Source organism: Montipora capricornis, chromosome 6 (assembly GCF_036669925.1).
Source record: "Montipora capricornis isolate CH-2021 chromosome 6, ASM3666992v2, whole genome shotgun sequence".
Lineage (NCBI taxonomy): Eukaryota > Metazoa > Cnidaria > Anthozoa > Scleractinia > Acroporidae > Montipora > Montipora capricornis.
Window position 1 is genome coordinate 3,261,671 of NC_090888.1, and position 5,000 is coordinate 3,266,670.

Consider the following 5,000-nt stretch of genomic DNA (forward strand, 5'->3'; position numbering starts at 1 on the left):
CCTTAATGTGTACTCGCTTTAAAGTGTTAGTTAAAGCTAAGCAAGACCAGAGCCTCGTATAATGTATGCGTTCTCATTACAACTTTGAACCTCGCCGAACGAAACCATGCGTTACTTTAGTTGTTCGGAGCAATGGAACAGTCATCTCACCTCGATCAGTGTTTAACTTGACCTGCTTCACTGATCAGTTGCGTAGCAGTTTGCTCGAGTATGAAATCACTTCTCCTTGCTGCTCCATTTATTAGTTCTCTTGAGAACGTTTCGGTTTTCCGCTCTAGCTCTACATTTGTATTCCATGCTAGGCATAAGGGTATTTTGTTATGAAAGTTCAAAGTTTTCCTACAAGATTCTATAATTAATGCATGGATAACCACATTAATTTATCAAATTCTTGTCGGCTAGGATCTCGCATTGATTAGCATCACTTTTGGTAAGTTGCTCACTGTTACTCGTTTTTATAAAAACACGAACAAGTAATTTATTTGTGATAAGCCAGTGCTTATGAATTTTGCGTCACTCTTTGGTGTTTTCTCCATACTCAGTTTGGTTCAAAGTTAGTGACTATGTCAGAATTCCTTATAAGTATATTTTCTGACGTGATCACGGTCACTCATGATCAGTTACGAATGACTCACCCAAATGACGCACCAGTATTATTTATCCCTTATTTCTTTTTTTCAGCCAGGTTCATTATTCCTGCTCAAACGGTTTTAAAAAGGAACATTGCAAGGTATTTACTAATAACTATTAGCTTCCTGGGTGTAATAAGTTATTTGTCTGTCGTTTTGAGGTCATAAGGAACATTAGCTTAAGGGGTGTAATAACTTATTTCTTTCTTGTGTGATGGAAATGTACACTGCCCTCCATTCTTTCCTTACACGTCGATAAAGTAAGTAAATGATGTATCTCAAATTGTTCCTGAACAGAGAGGGTTTTAGTTTTTGAACCCGCTTAGATGCAAAATTGAGGCTGTCACAAAGCAAATGACGATTAAGAATGCATTCAATCAGTCTTAACCATAACAAACCCTTAATGTCTACTGGCTTTAAAGTGTTAGTTAAAGCTAAGCAAGACCAGAGCCTCGTATAATGTATGCGTTCTCATTACAACTTTGAACCTCGCCGAAAGAAACCATGCATTACTTTAGTTGTTCGGAGCAATGGAACAGTCATCTCACCTCGATCAGTGTTCAACTTGACCTGCTTCACTGATCAGTTGCGCAGCAGTTTGCTCGAGTATGAAATCACTTCTCCTTGCTGCTCCATTTGTTAGTTCTCTTGAGAACTTTTCAGTTTCCTGCTCCAGCTCTACATCTTTATTCCATGCTAGGCATAAGGGAATTTTGTTATGAAAGTTGCAAGTTTTTGTACAAGATTCTATAATTAATGCATGGATAACCATATTAATTCATCAAATTCTTGTCGGCGAGGATCTCGCATTGATTAGCATCAGTTTTGGTAAGTTGCTCACTGTTACTCGTTTCGTAAAAACACAAACAAGTAATTTACTTGTCATAATTCAGTGCCTATCAATTTTGGGTCAAAGGAAAGGAAAGAAAAGGAAAGGAAAGGAACTAAATTTTAAGTGTCTAGTAGATTTAGCGCTGGAACACTAATTAGGGACACTGTAAAGTGAAATTAACAATTAACACAACAAGTCAAATGTTGGTTTTTGAGGATAGGGGAGACCGGAGTACCCGGAGAACACCTTTCGGTGCAGAGTAGATAACCAACATACTCAACCCACATATGACGCCGAGTCGAGGAATCGAACCTGGGCTACATTGGTGGTAGGCGAGTGGTCTCACCACTGCGCTTTCCCTGCACCCCAAACTCTTTGTTGTTTTCTCTTTCCTCCGTTTGGATCAAGTTAGTGACTATGTTAGAATTCCTTATAAGTTTATTTTCTGATGTGATCACCGTTACTCGTGATCAGTTGCGAATGACACACCCAAATGATGCACCAGTATTATTTATCCCTTATTCCTTTTTTTCAGCCAGGTTCATTATTCCTGCTCAAAAGGTTTTAAAGAGGAACATTGCAAGGTATTTAGTAATAACTATTAGCTTGCTTGGTGTAATAAGTTTCTATTTGTCTGTCGTTTTGAGGTCATAAGGAACATTAGCTTAAGGGGTGTAATAACTTATTTCTTTCTTGTGTGATGGAAATGAACACTGCCCTCCATTCTTTCCTTACACATCAACAAAGTAAGTAAATGATGTATCTTAAATTGTTCCTGAACAGAGAGGGTTTTAGTTTTTGAACCCGCTTAGATGCGAAATTGAGGCTGTCACAAAGCAAATGACGTTTAAGAATGCATTCAATCAGTCTTAACCATAACAAACTCTTAATGTCTACTCGCTTTAAAGTATTAGTTAAAGCTGAGCAAGACCAGAGCCTCGTATAATGTATGCGTTCTCATTACAACTTTGAACCTCGCCGAACGAAACCACGCATCACTGAAATTGTTCGGAGCAACGGAACAGTCATCTCATCTCGATCAGTGTTCAAGTTGAACTGCTTCACGTACTGATCAGTTGCGCAACAGTTTGCTCGAGTATGAAATCACTTTTCCTTGCTGCTCCATTTGTTAGTTCTCTTGAGAACTTTTCAGTTTTCGGCTTCAGCTCTACATTTTTATTCCATGCTAGGCATAAGGGAATTTTGTTATGAAAGTTCAAAGTTTTCCTACAAGATTCTATAATTAATGCACGGATAACCACATTAATTTATCAAATTCTTGTCGTCGAGGATCTCGCATTGATTAGCATCAGTTTTGGTAAGTTGCTCACTGTTACTCGTTTCTATAAAAACACGAGCAAGTAATTTATTTGTGATAAACCAGTGCTTATGAATTTTGCATTTCTCTTTGTTGTTTTCTCTATACCCAGTTTGGTTCAAAGTTAGTGACTATGTCAGAATTCCTTATAAGTATATTTTCTGAAGTGATCACCGTCACTCATGATCAGTTGCGAATGACCACCCAAATGATTAACCAGTGTTATTTATCCCTTATTTCTTTTTTTCAGCCAGGTTCATTATTCCTGTTCAAACGGTTTTAAAAAAGAACATTGCAAGGTATTTACTAATAACGATTAGCTTGCTGGGTGTAATAAGTTATTTGTTTGTCGTTTTGAGGTCATAAGGAACATTAGCTTAAGGGGTGTAATAACTTATTTCTTTCTTGTGTGATGGAAATGTACACTGCCCTCCATTCTTTCCTTTCACATCGACAAAGTAAGTAAATGATGTATCTTAAATTGTTCCTGAACAGAGAGGGTTTTAGTTTTTGAACCCGCTTAGATGGGAAATTGAGGCTGTCACAAAGCAAATGACGATTAAGAATGCATTCAATCAGTCTTAACCATAACAAACTCTTAATGTCTACTCGCTTTAAAGTATTAGTTAAAGCTGAGCAAGATCAGAGCCTCGTATAATGTATGCGTTCTCATTACAACTTTGAACCTTGCCGAACGAAACCACGCATCACTTAAGTTGTTCGGAGCAATGGAACAGTCATCTCACCTCGATCAGTGTTCAAGTTGAACTGCTTCACGTACTGATCAGTTGCGCAGCAGTTTGCTCGAGTATAAAATCACTTTTCCTTGCTGCTCCATTTGTTAGTTCTCTTGAGAACTTTTCAGTTTTCCGCTTCAGCTCTATATTTTTATTCCATGCTAGGCATAAGGGAATTTTGTTATGAAAGTTCAAAGTTTTCCTACAAGATTCTATAATTAATGCATGGATAACCACATTAATTTATCAAATTCTTGTCGTCGAGGATCTCGCATTGATTATCATCACTTTTGGTAAGTTGCTCACTGTTACTCGTTTTTATAAAAACACGAACAAGTAATTTATTTGTGATAAACCAGTGCTTATGAATTTTGCGTCACTCTTTGTTGTTTTCTCTATACTCAGTTTGGTTCAAAGTTAGTGACTATGTCAGAATTCCTTATAAGTATATTTTCTGATATGATCACCGTCACTCATGATCAGTTGCGAATGACACACCCAAATGATGCACCGGTATTATTTATCCCTTATTTCTTTTTTTCAGCCAGGTTCGTTATTCCTGTTCAAACGGTTTTAAAAAGGAACATTGCAAGGTATTTAGTAATAACTATTAGCTTGCTGGGTGTAATAAGTTATTTGTCTGTCGTTTTGAGGTCATAAGGAACATTAGCTTAAGGGGTGTAATAACTTATTTCTTTCTTGTGTGATGGAAATGTACACTGCCCTCCATTCTTTCCTTACACATCGACAAAGTAAGTAAATGATGTATCTTAAATTGTTATGGAACAGAGAGGGTTTAAGTTTTTGAACCCGCTTAGATGCGAAATTGAGGCAGTCACAAAGCAAATGACGATTAAGAATGCATTCAATCAGTCTTAACCATAACAAAGCTTTAATGTCTACTCGCTTTAAAGTGTTAGTTAAAGCTAAGCAAGACCAGAGCCTCGTATAATGTATGCGTTCTCATTACAACTTTGAACCTCGCCGAAAGAAACCATGCATTACTTTAGTTGTTCGGAGCAATGGAACAGTCATCTCACCTCGATCAGTGTTCAACTTGACCTGCTTCACTGATCAGTTGCGGAGCAGTTTGCTCGAGTATGAAATCACTTCTCCTTGCTGCTCCATTTGTTAGTTCTCTTGAGAACTTTTCAGTTTTCTGCTCCAGCTCTACATCTTTATTCCATGCTAGGCATAAGGGAATTTTGTTATGAAAGTTGAGAGTTTTTGTACAAGATTCTATATAGTTAATGCATGGATAACCATATTAATTCATCAAATTCTTGTCGGCGAGAATCTCGCATTGATTAGCATCAGTTTTGGTAAGTTGCTCACTGTTACTCGTTTCGTAAAAACACAAACAAGTAATTTATTTGTCATAATTCAGTGCCTATCAATTTTGCGTCAAAGGAAAGGAACTAAATTTTAAGTGTCTAGTAGATTTAGCGCTGGAGCACTAATTAGGGACACTGTAAAGTGAAATT

The 5,000-nt window shown here is 37.2% G+C and overlaps 1 protein-coding gene across 5 annotated transcripts in view; it reads left to right on the forward strand.

Annotated features, from left to right (window-relative positions):
• The window catches only part of LOC138051306 (tetratricopeptide repeat protein 28-like), a 51,422-nt gene that overhangs the window by 1,873 nt on the left and 44,549 nt on the right, over positions 1-5,000 (forward strand). The window contains exons 3-6 of one of the 5 annotated variants that reach the window (XM_068897484.1): positions 682-730; positions 1,997-2,045; positions 3,030-3,078; positions 4,061-4,109. The gene's annotated coding sequence lies outside the window, so the exon portion shown is untranslated. Of the gene's footprint in view, positions 1-627; positions 731-1,996; positions 2,046-3,029; positions 3,079-4,060; positions 4,110-5,000 lie in introns of those variants that run through there. The other 4 variants (XM_068897486.1, XM_068897483.1, XM_068897485.1 and 1 more) reach the window with 4 other exon arrangements.